This window comes from Helianthus annuus, chromosome 7 (genome assembly GCF_002127325.2).
Source record: "Helianthus annuus cultivar XRQ/B chromosome 7, HanXRQr2.0-SUNRISE, whole genome shotgun sequence".
NCBI lineage: Eukaryota > Viridiplantae > Streptophyta > Magnoliopsida > Asterales > Asteraceae > Helianthus > Helianthus annuus.
In genome coordinates this window covers 124,180,914-124,201,944 of record NC_035439.2, presented here as the reverse complement: position 1 = coordinate 124,201,944, position 21,031 = coordinate 124,180,914, and positions in this window count along the sequence as shown.

Below are 21,031 nucleotides of genomic sequence, written 5' to 3'. Positions count from 1 at the left end.
TCAGGTCTGGTGGAGAAGTGAAGATAATATCAAGGGAACAAGCTCTTGGCCTGAGTCTTGAAGATTTGCAGGATCTCCTTGATCTTCCACTTAGCAGGGATGATGAAGATACAGATGCCCTGAACTTTGAATTACAATTTAAAGGTCAAATAAGGGAACTGTTGATGAGGCAATAAAACATCCACAATAATGAAGAGTTTTGGCATTATCTGTTCCAGGGGGAGATTGTTGGGATTGAAACCTATCAGAGGAACAGATAATGTAAAGCCAAAACTGGGTCAGCTCAGTGGATTCAGAATAAGCAGATGCTGATATGCATATCTCTCCCCTTGAAAGTGATTACAACAACTGATGACCTCCTATCTGCTGATCTTACTAACTGCTGACCAATAACTGCTGCTCAATTAAAGATCTAATGAAGAGTCAAGTCCTGCTGATTCAATCTACTGCCTTGAGTCAAGCACTGCTGATCCGGACAAGTGCTGTTGGGTTCACAGCAGTAGAAGGCTGCAGCAGTTGTTCTATAGTCTGTTATGTAATAGAATGTAATAGCAGTAGTTAACACAAGCAGTGTCTGTATAGATCAGAGGTTAGAGTTTGTTAGGAGGTTAGATGTCACTTTCATGGTGACGTCAGCTAAAGATGCTCAGTAGTTTGCAAGTGCTTATAAATAGTACAGTACTTTGTACTGTTCTATTCGTTCTTCACATCATTCGTCTTCTTTGCACGAACAAACTACTGAGCTCGGGCTGAGGGGGAGTTTGCATTCATACATCATCATTGTAATCGTGTTTGAAATAAATTCAATCATTCGGTTCTATGTGTAAAGATGTTTGATTAAAAGTATTACTCTCATTTGATTGTATACAAAGTTTGTGTTCATCTTAATTTCCGCTGCACACTCATTCATTTCCATCTTATTTTACAAACAAAAGTACAATCAAAAGGAAACTCAGATCCAACACATAATGTATTCCACATCTGCAATCTGAAGAAATGTCTAGCTGATGAATCACTAGTCATACCACATACGGACGTGCATATAGATGAGAGCCTGAAATTTGTTGAAAAAACTTTGTCGATCGAGGATCGACAGGTTAAGAAGCTTTGAAAGAAGCATGTACCAATTGTGAAGGTTAAATGGAATGCCCGTAGAGGTCCCGAGTACACGTGGGAGGTTGAGTCCACAATGAAACAGAAGTACCCTCATTTATTTCAGTAAATCTCAAGGTTGAGATTTCTTTTAAGGGGGTAACACCTCGTAAAATCACGACCGATATTACAAAAACACGTGTCATGGACTTTAAACGTGTAAAGAATTTTTCTGAGGGACTTAAATTGTTAAACAATGTAAATATGTTAATAAAGGGATCCAAAGTGTCAACATGCCTTTCATGTGCCTCTGATTGACCTCTCACGACGTTCGTATTCTTTAACGAATAAATTGTCGAACATTGAAAGTCGTTTGTACTTAAAATAAGGATCTTATGAAACATAGGAATTAAAAGTGTCAACATGTTGGAAGTAACCTCTGAGTGACCTTTTAACGAACCCAAAAACATTGTAACAATTATATGATTTGATATCGAAGATAACGGATATAAATCTTGTGAAGTTTCAATGTATACAAAACTCCAAGGCAACACAAATGCATGGAGTACATTCTGAATGATGTAGACCTGAAATTGAGGGCCCTTGTTACTAATAATGACCAGAGATTCGAGGTTTGATAGGTTGCATGGTCAAATGTTAAAAGTTCTCAAATTTTTGTCTTCTGACCAGGTTTTACGGACCGCAAAGAGACCACCTTACGGACCATAAGGTGGCTGATCTGGGTGATAAAGATTAAAAAGCGGATACGGACCGTAAGGCCCTTATCTTACGGTCCATAAGACCTGTAACTGGGCAGAAAAATGGACAGCTGCTTGTTCAGCCTGTTCCACCACCTTAGATGAATGGTTTCCGAATTCACGGGCTGCACCAGTGGTTTTTCATGCATAGGGGACACTTGGATTCATCAGGGATCAATGGTAGAGTTGTGTGTAATGATCTTGTGCAATTTAACTCACTATATATAGAACATAAGTTGCAACCATTGTTCTTGCACATTTGAAAATCATTCTTACACATTCTATGAAGTTTCCTAGAGCTCAAACTAGTTCTCTTAAGTTCCAAATTCGTGTTAAGGACCATTCTAAGTGTTCTTAACCCCCTAAGTTCAAGTTTTATTAGTTTAATGACCAAAAGTCAAAGTCGTCTTAATTAAGCTTTGACTTAGTGATTAATCACTAATGGTCCAGTCATTTTTCAAATTGAAAGTGGCTATGAGTTGGTAATCATGTGGATAATAAACCCTTAAAAGGGCACCCTCTGATTTCCACCCTAACTAGGTCAATTGTCGGGTCAAACTTAATTATAAAAAGTCATCAGAAAGCTATTTTTCAAATAAACATATAATTTACATGTAGAAGCCATGAAACCTGTTTTATCACTTGTATAACTTGGTAAACAATGTAAGAACATGTCTAAGCATGTTCAACCCGACAATTTTGAGTTTAGGCTCGGTGCGGAACCGAAAGTCGCAAAAGTAGACTTTTGCTTTGACTTTCAGTTCTGACCCGATTTAGATTGTTTAAGAAATGCCTTAGAGCTCTATTAGGACCAGGTTACATGTTAGTATAACCCTCTGTGATTATATAACTTAGTTCATTAGTTATCCGATTCATATGCATGTTTCCGTCATATGCCTAAATGTTGACTATTATGCCCTCTTGACCTTAAAACGAGATTTTTGAAAATGTGAAAGAATAGAAACCTTTACTACTGATTTAGAAACTTGCCCTAAAAAAATTGACATTAGTTTGAGGTCTAGATTAGGAGTTATGCTCAATAGCGTAAATGAAAAGCTTTTTATTAATTAAACGGCATTATTAGCATATAGGCTATCTAAACCTAAATTTTGATACCAAAATTTTTACCCACTGATGTAAAATAATATTTTGGGATTTTTGAAGATTTTTATTTATTTTTAGGCTGAGTATAACATAGGGTTCTAGCTTTGATTCGGTAATTGTCGGTTATACCCTTTTCTTGCATAAAATGACTTTTACATAACATTTTGATACCAAACCTTTTGCTACTGATTTTATATGATAAATAAAATATTTTAAGCCTTCTAGAATGATAAAAATATCAGCTTTTCTTATAAAACCCGGAAATCGCTTAAAACCACATTTTTACGCGTTTTAAGCGCATAGTATGTATTAAAACTATTTTTATCATATAAGACTTGATACCTACTGATATTTTTAGTAAATTTTTATACTTTAACAGCAAGCAAAAGTTTTAAACTCAGATTTCCAGATTTGACCTTTAAACCTTATGTGAAATTACCAAAATGCTCCTTCGGTGCATAGTTTGGTTATAAACAATAAATTTCACATATATATAATACCCTACTGATATAACTTATGAAATTAAGTATTTTTACTGATCAAATCAGACCTGAACCTCAGATTAATATTTAAACTCTTTTATAAGCTTTAAAATGACCAAAATACCCTTACGGGGCATAATTTGAGTTTAAACTCGTTTTGGGCATAATGGAAGGTATCCTACTGATATCACAACATATTTAAGGCATATTAACTTAGGAAACATGTTCATGACTCATTTGGTTACCCGTTAGGCACTTTTCGCATCCGGTGCGGTTTATGTAACTAGTTTGCATAAATTAGCCGAAACGGGTCAAACCTTATCATTTTTATCTCAAAATCCAGGATGTGTTTAGTCTACCCATATTATACAAGTATACAAACTTGTCAGGTCTAAACCACATACTAATCCGGTCTTCGCTTAATCGTGCGTTTTGAACCATATCTTCCTTTAAAACTAACCGGTCTAAGTTTAGGCTTAATTAAGACCCGTTAGGAATCTAATAGGTTATTAAAAACCTTCGTTCCAGATTAGGAGCCCGGTAAAAGCTACTTGCACTCGCTGATTGTGATATATACTTGCTCAGGTAAATACTTTTAACTTATTTTCCCTATACGGGCTTGGGGTACGGTATTATAATAATACCGCTTGGTCGGGTATGTAGTTGTTTAAATCAGATTGTGATTAATATATTTACATAACCCGTTTTAATCTGTTTTATTTGGTATATGGCCCTTGGGGGATTAATGACCATGTCCCGGATATCCTTGGCATCATTCATTGAAATGGCCACGACCTAAGCACGGGGTGTAGGCATACACCTGACAGTTGCATATGTAAAAACTAGTAACCCACTTTAAGGAATCAACCTTGTGGGCATTATACCTGTGGCGTGTCAGTTAATCTTGTCCGGCTCTTCTAACCGGCTCTGACGGACGACAAATAAGTAAAACTGTATACAAGATTATTTTTAAATAATTGTCCCAAGTTATAAAAGATATTTGTGCCTCGTGCACTCAAACCAATTTTCTTAAACTCTTTTTAAAATGAGTCGGTTAATTGTATTTACCAGTGTAAACTGACGTATTTTCCCAAAAAGGCTAAGTGTAGGTACTATACGGAATAGGCTGGCTACTCCTAGCATCACTAAAGAGTCTTGCAAGCTTAAGATGTTAAAGTCTGTTGAACAATGATCTTTTTATCTTTTGATCCGCCTGTGGATCCTTTACAGTCCGTGTGTAATACTTTGATATTACTTTTTATTCCGTATGTAATGTGATTCATCTTTTGCTTCCGTTGTGCATTAAATTGTGTTGTTTGACTATGACGATATCAACTACGTCACGATACTCCCCACCGGGCCCACCGGTAATATGTGGAAATATCGGGGTGTGACATATGCAATGTTGGTGATTTTGTGATGATCTTGAAGTTGATTATACTATTATACTTGGTAAACTCATGACTTAGTGATTTGAACAGTGAATTAACATGATTACTAAGTGTAGAAGTGGATGGAACTTGTTTAAAAAGAAAGATGGTCATAGAAATTATTCTTGAATAATTTTAGGTTTTTTATATAAAATTTCATCTTCATGGATTTTGTTAAAAAGTATGGAAATGTGATGATGATGATGATTATGATGATGATGATTATGATGATGATGATGATGATGAACTAGGATTATCGTGCTAAAAATTATAAAGTTCACAAGTTCATGTTAAACATGGTAAATTAAAGTAGAGGTTTAAAGGCACTATTATGGGGGGGTGTATTAAGTGTCATATATATTTACTTGGTAAAATATAGATATATACATATTGGACATATGTTATATGAACAAATTGAGATTTGAAAAAGATAAACAAGGTTGAAGTGGAAAACGGGTTTTCAAAACCTAATGTTATTTGTTAGAAACTGAGTTTCTTTGTTTGCAAACAAGTATTAATTATCACAATAATATTCACAAATTGGGAGTTATCATCAACGATTGTTTTCAATTAATATTAATGATTCAAAAGTTTTACAACTCGATTGACTCTACAAACTCCCCCTCAGTTGATCACACAAACAAGTTAGTTCGTACGAGAAAAAATGTGATGGCGTGTGATGTGTGATAAATAAATCACTAACAGGAGTGATCTATTTATACACAAGTACGAAAGCTCTGTTTAGTGATAACTAACGTCACCCTGATAGTGACATCTAACATTCCTAACAGAAAAGATTCTCAGAGGTTTGCAAACATCTGAGTAATCTTATCACCTGTTCTAGGCTACACTTAAACACTGATGAAATAAGTATTGTTACATTGAATAAACATTGTCTAAGCTATCCATTGTCGCAGTTGTGCAAACATCTGTTTGGCCTAACAGAGGTTTGGTTTTCTTCATCCGACGTTTACTTGATCAGGGCTTTGGTATTCAACAGATGCTAGCCTTCAACAGTTGTTGTACTCTTGAAGAGCAGTTCCAAGTCTTCATCAGATGTTAGTCATGCTCCTAAACATATATTTTGAATCGGTGTTCAAGATTCACTATCTTTGGGGAGAGTTTGGTTCGATCTTTTGCTTATTCCTTGATTAATGGATCATGTTATGGCTCTTGAATATCATTTGTTCTTTTGTAGGTCCAACAATCTCTCCCTAGAACAGATGATGCTATAATAGATTTTTTATTGGATCAATTTTTATTCCTCTTATTCAATTTATCTTTGACTTGAGCTTTGAAGCTCTTCTCAAATCTTTCAGATAGTGAATCATAAACATTCCTTTCAAGTGGAAGATCTAGTAGATCTTGCAGATATTCAATTTTAAAGTTCATAAAGTTGTTCATTAAAGTCTTTTGGACTTCCCCATTTGCTCTGACCAGAGTTAATTCACGGTTGGCTTTGTCAGCATACCACTTTTTAATTTTTGAAGCAATGAGGTTTGCTGGGAGTGATGTTATTGGAAGAGGTACAGGGAATTCCATTCCCTGTACTTGACCTATTGGATCAGCTTGATTTGTATCAGGAAGTTCATAATCAATCATGTTTTTTATTGCTTTCTTCAAGAAATCTTCTTCAAATCTTTTTACATCCTCTAAAGACATGTCTTTCTGTCTTTTAAGATGGCTTCTTACCATTGAAGAGGCTTGACTTGCAGATGGAAGATTTGATATGATGGCCTTTGATCTGATAGGTAAGTCTTCATAATTTGGCTTTCTTGGGACTGAGGGATCTTTGGCCCTTAAAGCTTCAAGCCTTTTGTAACTTGCCCTGATTGTTGGCTCATCCTATTTTGCCATTGATCTCATAGTGCCATATTTGGCAGCTACCATCTCTTCCTTCATTCTGGTAAGCTCTTCTGCTTTTATGCCAACAAAGTTTCTACCTGCAGCCTAGTTGGGAAGAGTGGGCTTGATACTTGGATTGAGTTTCATCGGCTCTATTCTGGCTATTTCTTCCAGTAGATCATCAATTGACCATCCAGTAAATTGAGCTTTTGAAGTTCTGTAGGGCTTATTCTTCATGATGAAGGCCAGGTAGTCTTCCCTCAGATCCTTTTTGAGACTAGGGTTGCTAACTGGTTCATGAGATGCCTTTTGACTGACATTTTTTGTAACATCCATCAAAAACGGATCCTCGAAACCCGACTTAGAAACCGGATCCTAAGCAAATAAATAAAATAGCGAATTTATCTTTCTTTTTATTATTTTGTGGTATATATAAACACAAAACTCTTAGTCTTGGAGTTTACTTTTTATAAAAATAAAATAAAAAATATATATATATATATATATATATATATATATATATATATATATATATATATATAAATAAGTAAAAAATAAAATGTTACCATGAGTCTTAATTAGATTGCAAGAAAGATAAAAGTTTAGGGGCCTTTATGCCAAAGCAATCAAACTTCATTAAACTCAATTAAACTCTACCATTTCGTTTTGCTTGCCGATGACCGAACCGAATTTTCCGCAACTCCTTTCAGTTTTAGTTAAACAAAATTAATTCCTTTTAATGATCATGATTACCCTTAAATCAAATGTTTTTACACCATATAATTGGCCCAACGCTTCTGAGTTTAAGAACGTTATAAAACCGAAATCATCATCTCTGTTCTACACCCTTCACACACTCACAACATATCTCGCTGAACTTACACCCTTGCCGGAGTTCGAGACGTCGCCGGAGTCGAGTCGAAAGTCCACAGCGGAACTGATGTAGCGTGTGTTACGAAAATGAAGATTAAAGACGTTAATTCTGCGAATACCCGTGTAGTTCTTCCCCAACCCCAAAATTCAACCCAAAGGGCACCGAATTTGAAGTGAAATATGAGTTATCTCAAAATTCTAAGTCTGATTGTTCAAGTTACTAGAGAAACACATAAATAGGGACAGAAATTCGAAATGGGCCACAAAAATACAATGGGCCAAACACAAGCCCAAAAACAAAATGCCCAAAATGCTTCAAAAAACATAAAAACATAAATAACTAATGGAAATAAGCGTTTTTTGGCCCGGACGATGACCCAAACGGACCCCCGTAACCCAAGTTAGAGCCATTTTAAGCCCCTTTTGTTACACGATCTTGGCCCTCCAAATACAAGATGGCCCGCTCCTCCACACTTGGGCCCGCATCAGGAACCACGTTCTTCGTTTCGGTATGTGAACTTTCTTATCTCATTTGTTTACACCCACTGTTGTTATTCATCCTTCCTCGTCGCTATACATAATATGAATCAACAAGAAAGTTTGATATATATACTAACAGTTTATATGGCTTCTTTTAAATAAAAAAAAATGATGAATGAGTTTTATTCCATGTTCACATACTGGTCCATTGTTTTAAGTTAATGATCAACTAACATGTGTTTAAAAATTGATAAGAACTGAAGTTTTGGAAGAAAAAGAATAAAGGCACATACAGTTCCATCGTTGGTTTTTATAAGAAGAAGAAGACGACGAAAAAAAAACAATTCCAATTACATCACAAAACCATAGGGTAGTCCAGTGGTTTATTGTTGTTGCAGCTGTCTGGGAGGTCGCGGGTTCGATCCCGGACTCTTGGGTTTTGGCTGAGGATATTACTTTTTGTATTAAAAACTAAAATATGAATCCGTTCAGTTTCTGTATAAGTGATATAAAACAAGATACAAGGTAAGACGCGCAGCCCCGTTGGCCGGGCTGCCTGCACGTGAACACAGCGTCTCGAGTTATATCCCGGTTTGGGGCGTTTGGGGGTCGGTTTGGCTCAATTTTTTTTGGGTTTTATGTGTTACAATTTATGTTTAATATAAAAAAAAAATCCTTAAACCATATAACTAAAAGTTTATTTAATTCATTTCCTTTTTATCAAAATTCTTACAATCCATATAAAAACCTCAAGAATTGATCCTTTTAATTCAGTAAACTTTTAATAAAAAAAATCCCTTAATTTTCTTTTACTCAAATAACTAGCAATTTATTCAAATCCTTGTATTTTTCTTTATTTTGTAACATTAATAATTATAACGAGCTAACATGCAAACATAAGTATTAGGATATATATTTAAACTTCTCGTAATCGCCTCTCTTGTGGTACTCCATGTCTAGGAAAATCGTTTTGTTCGTTCTTTGGAATTTCCCAATCTTTACTCGTGCGTAAATTCAAGAAATCTCCATATGTAACCAATGTGAGTATACATGATCCCATTTTCATTTTAAACACTTTTGGGTGCAACTTGTGTTCATATTTAAATTCACAAACACGTTAAACTTTATTTATTCGCACTCTATCCAAATTACACATGAAATGTTTGATTCTTGTTATACATGTGATGCTAATGTAAACACTTCATGACTATATGTTCATTAACTTTGATCAAGCCTACCTTAACAATTATAGCGCTATAGGTTGTAACGCCCCGCCCGCTATCCTTGGGTATTGTTAAGTTAAACATGTTAACCTCCCGCTAAACTTTTGGGATAGGCACTTTTAATTGCATAAACATTGGCTTGAGCATGTTAACTAGTATCATCTTATTCATGTTGGATATGAGCACATTTAAACATTTTATTCTACTATGCTATGTATCAAACTTGTATACTCGCCAACATATTTGTTGATCATTATTTTAATACATGTTGCAGGTTGATAGTCAAGATGTTGAAGAAACAAGATTAGGGTGGACTAGAAACTCACCTATGAAATAAATTATGTTTGAACAATTGTTTCATGTTTGATTTATTTGAAGATGTATGACATTTTAGTATTTTATTATGAAATTTGAATTTAATTATATTATCACAATAGTGTTATGATGCTTTGAGCGATTTGTTCATCTCATCCCGATGTTTCCGCCATCAGTTGGGGTGTGACAGATTGGTATCAGAGCCATAACTATAGGGAATTAGGAAAAGTAGGAATGCTTTTACCTAGTCTATAGTTTAGGGGCTTTATTCCTTCTGTGTTGTTTAAAACAACTTCCCTTCTATCTTATTTGCTTTCCTCTATTCTCTTTGGTCTTTTAAAATACATGCCTTTCCTAAGGCTAACACAACACACACTTGGAGGCTTTGAAGACACTCTTATAACACAATCAAAACGATTCATCAAAATAGGGGTGATTCCCACATTTGGTGATGACTTTCATCCAGCTATACTTTAATTTTTGCACGAAATTTACCCTCAAGTTAGGAGTGATATCCAAATCTTGAAGGAAATTTCCATTTCATATTCTAGTGGACCCTTATCTTTGGATAAGTAACAACCACACTAGGGTACGATGTTATCAAGTTAGAGGTGAAACTCGCATCTTGTTAACTAGTCTCACTCTTCGATTTTTAATCTCGCCAAAGTTTCGATTTTCCCAATCGATTTTCCCATGTACTCTTGTACATTGTTAGGCTTGTTATATCTTTTGAGGGAAGGAAAGGTTACATTGCTTATGTCAGTCATGGAGTAGAAGGATTTTATCTCTTTAGAGACATGTTCTAACTCCAGTGGGTCAAGAATATTGGGTGGAAGTGTGAGATGTAGTGGTTGTGGTGGTTGTATGGATAGGAGATGCATCAGGAGTTTCTTCATCATCATCTTGGACGATGAATTTAATTTTCCTAGTTCTTGTTTGAGATTTTTGAATTTTTGATGGTGGTTGTTTAGCTAATGAGGTTAATGTTCTCTTCAAAAGTCATTTGGGGGACTTTGAAGGTGGTGTCTGGATAGAGACATGTTCTAACTCCAGTGGGTCAAGAATATTGGGTGGAAGTTTGGTTGGTGAATGAATTGTGATTGCAGTGGTAGTGGTGGTGGAAGTGTGAGATGTAGTGGTTGTGGTGGTTGTATGGATAGGAGATGCATCAGGAGTTTCTTCATCATCATCATGGACAATGAATTTAATTTTCCTAGTTCTTGTTTTAGATTTTTGAATTTTTGATGGTGATTGTTTAGCTAATGAGGTTAATGTTCTCTTCAAAAGTCATTTGGGGGACTTTGAAGGTGGTGTTTGGATAGTTTTAACCTCTGTTGTTACTTTTGTAGTGACAACATATGTTTTGGCAATGGAAGTGGCGGTGATTTGAGTAGCGGAGGTAGGAGTAGTGGTTTGAGTGATAAGTGGAGCAGTGGTTAAGATAGATGCAATAGTACTTTGACTAATCTCGGTTGGAACATCTATTGAAGAACCTTGGTTATCTTGGATTTCTTTTCGTTTGATAATCCCTTGTACTGTGATCTATAAGTTGGCTTCCCTTGTATTCCTTAATTCCTGCTCCTCAATTTCTTTGTCAAGTTCTGGCTTTCTAGCCCTTTTGAGTGCAACAGTGTCAGGCTTTTTACCAGCCTTTTTTACTAACGGTGGAAGCTTCCTCATGCAGTCTTCTATCTCCCCCTTTATGGTATCATCGTATTTAGGGAGAGTTAGAGCTTTATTAGTGTTCTCAAGGATAAAGTCTTTAATGGATTTAACCTCTCTTTGTGTATCGTGATATCAGGCATCCACTATTTGGCGAACAAGCTCTATCTGCATGGTATATCTTTTTTCAGCAGCTTGCTTTTGAAGATGTAGGTATAGTTGGACATGTCCCCACATTTCTTTTGCAATTTCTACATTTGTTAGTCTGGGTTTGAGAACTGGTGTAGTGATGGAGTTAATGTATTAGGAGGATAATGTTTTTCTTATTGTACACAACATCCATCTAGCTATAGTGAATGTAACATTGGTTTTCATGAAATGAAAGTGTTCCCCTTTTTTGTTAAAAAAAAAACTTGGTGATTGAGCCCATACCGATATTATGGAAACTAATCCCTCTTTACGACTTACGAGACATAAATAAAAATGGGCCCAATTAAAATCTTTTGAGACAACTCATTAGCCGAAACTGAATTCATACAGGGCCGGCCCAATGGGCTTAAGACCCTAGGCACAAGCCTAGGGTCACCCAAATTGAAGGGCCACCAATTTTTTACTATGTATTCTTTATACTAGGCCCATTACTAATCAGACTAAGCCCAATAATCCAATTTTTGATATCAGTTAACCCTTACACGTGAATGCCAGATGTGTGTGAAAGACTGATGTGCGGCGTGGCAAACTAAAATCTCACTGATGTGCGAATTAATCGATGACAGTCGTTCGAGTTTCCAATATGGAATGAGACAATACGAAACAATCTCTTGGGGGTAGTGGGATCTGGAGACGACATTCTTTTTTGGCTAGATAATTAGATGGATATGGGGCCTTTTAAAGATGTTTTTAAAGGTTTAAAGACAAAGAAGCAAGGATTAAAGATATGTTGGAGGTGGGCTATAGGGGATGTTGGAAATGGTCTCGTTTGCTAAGGGGGATGGAGAATTACATATTATTGAGTAATGTTGACTTTAAAGGGGTAATGGATAAATGGGTGTGGAATGAGGAGATTCAAGATTCCTTAACAGTGGCCAAGATAAGGTACAAAATTCATGAAAAGTCTAAAGTGGAGGATAACGGGTATTAGCTAAAATCAACCTTTTTAACTGGAGGGTTTACCTTAATCGCATACCGTAAAAAACGAATCATGTGATGAGGGGGATCGACTTAGTTTTGCGATTCAGTCTTGGGGGTTGTGGCTGGCTTCGAACTTGGAACACCTTGACGATTCAATATTGTGGCTGGCAACTCAGTTTTGCGATTCAATCTTGTGGCTAGCGATATAATCTTGTGGCTCTCACTCAGGCTAGATATCTTGTTGTTTATAGAATTAGAGTGTATCTGTAGATAGGAATTCATTATTTAAGACTTACACGTATTTCATTATTTTATTTGCTGATTTCAAGTTGTTGTTTAGGGAATTAGGGCTTATTTGCTAATTTGAGTTTGTTGCTTAGGACTTTAGGGCTTATTTGCTTATTTAATTTGTTGTTTAGGGTTCGTTGTTAATCTATTAAATAGATTTATATCTTTGCAATGTTAAATCAAATCCGAACTTTTGAATCTGATTATGCGAAAGGGCAAAAAAAAAAATATAAACAAGAAGCTTTAGTCGAATCACAAAAGGGCCTCAACTTCGAAGTTCGCTTAGGGTCTCCAAAAACGTAGGAACGGCTCTGAATTCATAGATACTTCGTTGCAAAAAAAAAATAAACAAATAAAAAGGGGTATACCAAAAAAATCTAAAAGTATTAAAAGAACCGATTCCTCTGTACCCGATCTTACCCGCCAGTTATTTTTTGGTTCCATACCTACGATTTGAAACCAGTTCCAACCTGGCTGGTCAAAACCTCCAAAAAAACATAACCGAAAAAATCCGATCACTTTCTCTACAAAACAAGGTTTCATACCCGAACCTGTTATTTCAATACGCTCTTGACCACACCTTGAGGCCGAAACCAGTTTTGAAAATAACCCGATTCGTGCACCTCTACAAAGAAGCAAATGGAAATCGAGTGGCTTGTTGTGTTTATGGGATCCGTCGATTTTTAAGAGAGGCTAAACTCGAATTCAATGTCTCGGGTGTTAATGCTTTTAACGAGTTTATTATTGAAATACAATTTGGGTGGGAGGCGGTTTACATACATGTCCGATAATGGTCCAAAATTCACTAAAACCGACATAGTACTAGTGTGTTCTTTTATGAATAAATGACAGGATGCAACCCTAACAGCTCTACCAAGGGAGTATTATGATAGTTGTCCACAACCTAGTACTTCGATTAACTTTGGACCATGTCTTTTTCGTTTCTTCAGGATACGCTATATTTTGAAACATGGTTATCGGACCTGGTATTATAAACATAGTTGTAAACATAGAATGTTTCTACATGATACTCTACACTTTGACTCTAGATGCTAAAGAACTACAAATTGATACAACTCTTTTTCCATTTTGCGGGAGATTTATATGATATCAAAAGAGCATGGGCGGAGCTTAGTGCGTGGGCTCCCCCCCCCCCCCAACCGTTTTTTTCTTTAAGACTTTTGCCCATAGGTCAAGCTCCGCCACTGCAAAAGATGTTGGCTAAGTTGTGGTTGGTGGCCCAACGAGAGAAGCAAAGCTTCTAGGAGTATCTAAGTTGGGGAAGCTATGGGTTCAAGTCTCACAATGAGTAAAAAATGAAATTTTCCCTTAAAAAAATCAAAAGAGGCTGGATGATTATATTACACCGGATCCACCTGTCACCATGCCATTGGCCACCACAAAATCCATCACAACATTTTCCAACCCACCAAATCTATGTTGGGTTTCTTTTTCCCCATAAGAAAGCCCAAGTTTGTTATATATGGACTTTATTTTTGTAGATAAATGTTAAAGGGAAGGGAAAAAAAAAAGAGTTTCATGTGTTTAAGAGAGCAGGTGGGCTGAACAGGTGGCTGGTGTCTCTTGGGTTGGGTCAGTTTGCCTTTGGTATAAACTTAATTGTGTAAAACAATCAATAGTGACAAAAACACACACTGTTAACTATATATGGGGTCAGTTGAACTACACTAATGTAATGTTAGTGCGTTGTTTAAAGCAATCAAGATTTATAGTTACATATTCATACGCGTGTTGTGTCTTTTGATACATATCTTTTGATTACTCCTCGCGCCAAACAAACCTACACGTCTAACGTTCTAATGACTTGCCTAGCTTCGACCACTATTTTAAAGAGAATATCTAATTGGAAGATAAATATAGTAAATATAAGCAAACTTAGTGGAGATTAGGCCACACCATCCCACATGAAAGATGAGAGAAAGTGAATGGTGACATTATGACTATTTCCCCTCTCCCCCAAGCCATATAGGATCATCAAGCACAACTTTTGGTATGAACTTTGATCATGGAATTGAAATGGTAACATAAAAAGGCATAAAAGACCTCACTAGTTTATGGAATAAAAAAGATGTCAAAAGAAAGAAAAAGATGATGAAACCATTGGTCAAAGGAGATGCCAATTAGAGAAGCATCCTAACAAGCAATATGGCATAGAAAAAGTTAGAAGAATGGCTATACCAAGATTCCATTTCATCAAATAAACAAATATAAGTAGAGAGAAGAAAGTTGTAGAAATGAAGATGAATATGGTGGAGCACTATGAGTGAGCATTCAATGCCTACACCACTTTTGCTTAATTATTAAGAGCATCTTTCAAGATTGATATCATTTGTGTGGTTTCAATCTTTTTTAGGAGTAAAACATATTGAATGCTTTTCCAACTCACCACACCCTCCATTCAAATCTAATTCCATGTACTTTTGTACTTGTTGCATTGGTGTCAATGACCTAAGTTTTCACTCATTAATTTAAGTATATATGATGTTGAATATAAAAGGCTCGGGCTATTTACACACCCCATTGGTCTATTCACACATCCCAAAGTGCCCCGTTTTAGATAAAGCGACGCGTTTTAGGGTAAAGTCAACAGACAAGGACTGAGCCTGTCAGTCCTTGTCTGAGATGTACAGCAAGACTATCCCGATCAGGGAGAGGGTGGTGACAGACTCAGTCCTTATCTGTTGACTTTACCCCAAAGTGTCCTACTTTGGCCAAAGCGAGACGCTTTAGGAGGTGTGAAAATAAGATTTGGATGTGTGAATATCAAAGTCCATATAAAAATACCTGAAGATATGATGCAACTATTTCTCCTAATAATACCACAATGTCGATTTTGAGACTACAACCAGTGACAAATTTAAAAATTATTATTGGTGTCACATCTCAAAAATGTTTGATAAATTGGTATCACCCTAGAACCGAATACATTTAAAAATACGTATCGGGTATTATATATAACATGTATCAGGTTCACTATGTAATAGATTCACCCCATGTGGCCATGCTACAATGATACGATATATTAACCAACCCTAAAAGACTATATTGCACCAAAACCAGATGTCATGGTCACTAGAACAAATACTCTCAACCATAACACAAGTTGGTGATAACAAATCATACTTTTTGTTTGGGATATGCTTTTGGCCATAAAGTTATAAATTATATCAACTTCGATCACAGAATCTGATATTATTTTAAATTAAAGTCACAATTTATTATAGTTTAGAGTCATTTACTTTAATATTTTCAAAATTATAACAAATTTAATGGCCATAAAGTTATAAATTTCATCAACTTCGATCACATAATCTGATATTATTTTAAATTAAAGTCATAATTTATTATAGTTTACAGTCATTTACTTTAATATTTTCAATATATATATATATATATAGAGGAAGGTTAATGTACATTACGGCTTAACGTACATCACGTACTACAGATAATTACGAACGTTCATTTTAAAATAACGCATGATATAACTCAAAAATCCAAAGATAATTACGAACGTTCATTTTAAAATCACGCACGTTATAACTCAAAAATCCAAAATCACGCATGTTGAAACCATTAATCACGCATGTTATAGAGCAAAATCACATACGTTGTCGTACGTGATGTACCGCCATGTACGTTAAGCCGTAATGTATTTTACATTCTCTCTCTCTCTCTCTCTCTCTCTCTCTCTATATATATATATATATATATATATATATATATATATATATATATATATGATCAAGATTAAGGGAAAACCCTTTCGAGTTGTGAGAACTTAGAGAACTCGGCTTTCCCCTGCGAGTTTTGCCTCCATTTTTTCCACACCCATAGATTAAAATGCTAAAAAAGACTGCCGTAAAAAATATTAAAAAAAATCTCGAAGTGGTGTATTTTGGCCCCTTACAGCAACTGTAAAAAGCTGATTACATAAGCATGACATAATTTTTTACCGTATTTACGGTTGTCGTAAATGAAAAAAAAAATAGTTTTTTTTTATTATTTTTTTGGAGAAGTTGATTTTTTGTAGGATTTTTGGTAAAACACAAATTTTAAAAAACCTTTCGTAAGGCCAAATTTTCTAAGTTCTCACAACTCGTAAAAGTTTATATTTTACCCTAACACTATATATATATATATATAGAGAGAGAGAGAGAGAAAGTATAATGTACTTCACGCCTTAACGTACATTAACGTACTTCACGAAATATATAACATGCGTAATTATTTTTTTGACCAAAATAACGTGCGTGATTTTGGATCTCATGCGTGATTATGTGGTCCCATGCGTGATTATATGTTCCATGCGTGATTATACCCCTGATCCAACGGTTACCATTGTCTCATACGTGAAGTATGATAAGCCGTGAAGTATGTTAACCTTTCTCTCTCTCTCTCTCTCTATATATATATATATATAATTATTATATATGAGAATAGTAAATTTACAATTTTTTTTAATAAAATCTGTCATAGCAAAACTTGAGTTTCTTATGGAACGATACAAATATATATATATATGAGGATCGTAAATTTACAATATTTTTTTTAATAAAATCTATGATAGCAAAATTTGAGTTTCTTATGGAATGATGCAAATATTATTTTGGATACATTTTCTCAAAAGTTGACAAGATTTGGGCCTACCATTTTGTCTAGTGGACCGTATATGGACATTATAAATATTGTTTCTGACATCGACCTTCAAATAAGGGAGAATCTTGAATAGTTATTGATCAATATTTATTTTTAAAATGGTCATATTATAAGTCTTGGGAGAGACGTTTTACAGATTCAGATGCATAGGAAACTTCATCCAATATAAACATGACACGTAGAAAGCGTCTGAGAATTCTGAACTCCTCACATTTGGGAAGCATTTGAGACTTCTGGGAGACATTTGGGAAGCGTCTAGGAGGCGTCTGAGACTTCTAGGACGCATCTTAGACTTTTGAGAGGCGTCTGAGACTTTTAGGAAGGGTCAGAGACTTCTGGGAGGCGTCACATGTCATGTTTGTATTGGATGACGCTTCCCATGCACATGGATCCGTGAAACATCTCTCCCAAGACTTGGGAGGTGGCCATTTTGAAGATTGGGATTGACCAATCGCCATTTTTGAGATTCAAATAATTGTTACTCACAGAGTTTAAATAAAATCTTTCAGTTTGTAGTTTCAATAATAACTTAATACAATTCTTAGTTAACTACAACTGGGTCTTAACAGACAAAATACATTTAACGTAAGAAGTGAAGGAGGAAAAAAACTTTGCATTTTTTCCCTACTACTTAAGAATGACGTTTAATTGCAAAATGTAAAAAAAAAGAATCGTGATTTTACAGTAGTAGAGTAACTATAATTGCTCGTCAATTTTGTAGAGTAATTATAATTACTCTACAAAATTAAATAATTACTCTACAAAATACATAATTACTCTAATAGTGTAAAACCACAAGAAAAAATTTGGATTCTAAGACTCATTTGTACAATAATTTAGCATTTTCTATTATAAAATCTTCACTTCTTACTTACGTAAATGATATTTTGTATGTTATGACTCATTTGTACAATAATTTAGCATTTTCTATTATAATTAAAAGATTTTATTATTAATGATATACGTGATAGTTTATTTTACATAATATAAAAATACGGATAAAAGATCATGTACAAGAGAGAATTGTTGTACGAAGTGTAGGAGACAAACTCAACCATTGATCTCCCACATCAATGGCTCAAAACTATGCAGTGACATTTTCGTAAATCATCATCATCATCATACTCAGTAAATCTCACCAATAGCAAAGGTAAGGTAGGGTTTGAGGAGGGTAAGATGCAGAAAGCTTTACCTCAACCTAGGGGTGTTCAAAAAACTCTTGGCTCGTAGCTCCCTCGAAACTCGTTTGAAAAAAGCTCGAAGAAAGCTCGGCTCGAAATTGGCTCGGTTGTTAACGAGCCAGCTCGGCTCGGCTCGGTTTGTAAATGAGCCGAGCTCGAGCTTGGTCTGGCTCGGCTCGTGAGCTCGTGAGCTAGCTCGAAAAGTTTACATCCTTTATTTTTTTGTCCCACATCGCTTAAAAAACAAAAACCTAAGGGAGTATTTCCCTTATAAAAGAAGGTAAAGAGAATGTACAAAGTGAATTAACTATTATACTTGCATATTTAGCCAGATGGTTAAATTAAATGGCAATTATTGCCCTTAGTCTATAAAGAAATTCATTTTTAAGTAGTAAATTTTGCGGTTTTTTGTTAGTTCGAGCTAGATCGAGCCGAGCTGAGCTAGCTCGAATTCTAATTGAGTCGAGCTCGAGCCTCAAATCTCAGCTCGATTTGAAATTCGAGCTCGAGCCGAGCCAGCTCGAATCGAGTTCGAGCCGAGCTCGAGCTGGGTCTAGCTCGGTTCAACTCGGCTCGTTTACAGCCCTACCTCTACCCCGTATGAATAGAGAGACTGCTTCCAGTGAGACCCCCGGCTCGAAAATATAAGGTTAAAACAATTGAAGAAACAAATAGAGAAAGGGTATTCTGGTTCTTTCTCACGGTATTCTAATCCCTTCTCGCTTGAACTCTCCCCCCCCCCCCCCATCTTGATTTTCAAACGACTATAACTTTTTCATACGTTAATATTTTTTCCTAAAAATTACACCGTATTAACGAGCATTTCATTCTCTAATTCGAGCAGCATATTGCTATAGTTTCTTTAAAAAATTACATGATTTTGAATACCTATTATGTGATTTTGAATACCTAGCACATGACTACGTGATTTCGAATACCGATTACGTGATTACATGATTTCATTGTAGAATGTGAAACTGCACTAGATGATTACGTAATTACGTAACAATAGTTGACTATGTACTACTAAGTGACTACATGATTTTTACTACCCATTTCGTGATTACGTGACTTCATTATAGTATTTTATGTGAAACACACTGAGTGATTATGTTACGAGCATAATTGTAATAACATTCGTTATAACAAATCCTATTGAATGTGTAATCAAGTAATGGATTTATATTGAAAGTGTAATCACGTAATGGTTTATGTTAAATGTGAAATCGCGTAATGGGTATTCAAAATCACGTAATCATGTGTTGGGTATTTATAATCACGTAATGGACTAATGTGTATTCAAAATCCTGTAATTAAATAGAATGAAATGCTCCTTCATACGGTGTAGTTTAAAAAAAAGTTTTACGTATGAAAAAGGTATAATCGTTTGAGCAATGAGGAAATGACTAAATTACTCTTTAAACCAATTACACTTTTCCTCAAATCCTTGTCGCTTAAGCTTCATGTGAAAAAGTTATATAGGATCCTTTCTCTAAAAATACGTTAAACAAATGTAAAACTCTTTTGTCGTATTCTTGCTTCTTTTCTTCTCCCTAGTCATAAAAAGACAAGCATCAGTATCCATTCCCCACAACACCAATGACCACACCCAACCCACATCACTATCATGGCTTTTTGTTCTTTCTGAATTATTATTTCAAGTATTTAGTATTTTACTTCTTTTAAAACAATAATAATTTCGTAGACAAATACAATATATCGTTTTCATAACATCTCAAATGACATTACTTTGACTGTATATTTGTTGTTTTCATAGAAATATATACTAAAACGACAAGTTTGTTATTTTCATATGTTTACTGTAATTATACAATCATACAACCTTTGTTATCTTTCTTAATTTTTTCCTTTTGTAAGCGACTCGCTTAGCGACATATGGCACGTAATCAAAACTCCAGAAGATACCAACTTTGACTTACAAAATAGTCACGACATAACAACAGACTATACATGATGTAACATCAAGACCGTTATAGTAATATCTACTTTATCCGTATGAAGTAATTTAATTAATTATAAATTAATATAAATAAATTATATATACAACAATTAGGAAGCAATACATGCGAGTGAGCATCACCATATTAAACACTAATTCAACTTCTAAAACAACAATATTTACAACACTTTACTATCAATACAAGTGTTGATGCATAGCGTACGTAATTTTTCATCTAAAAAGATCATTAACAAACAGTGATTCTTTAAAACTTTCCTTTACCGCTAGTACAAGCGTTGAAGCATGATCTAAGCAATTTCTCATCTAAAACAAATCGTCATCTTTAATTGCTCATCTCATCTACTTGCATCTATAATTACATCGTTGTCACCACCATCCGACGTAAAACTCAACGATACGCATGAAGCAGGTGCACATAAAAGCTTTACTTCTGTTTTTAACGGTTTAACATGTCGTAACACACATTTTAATAATATATTAATATTATTTTGGAGTGATATGGAAAAATA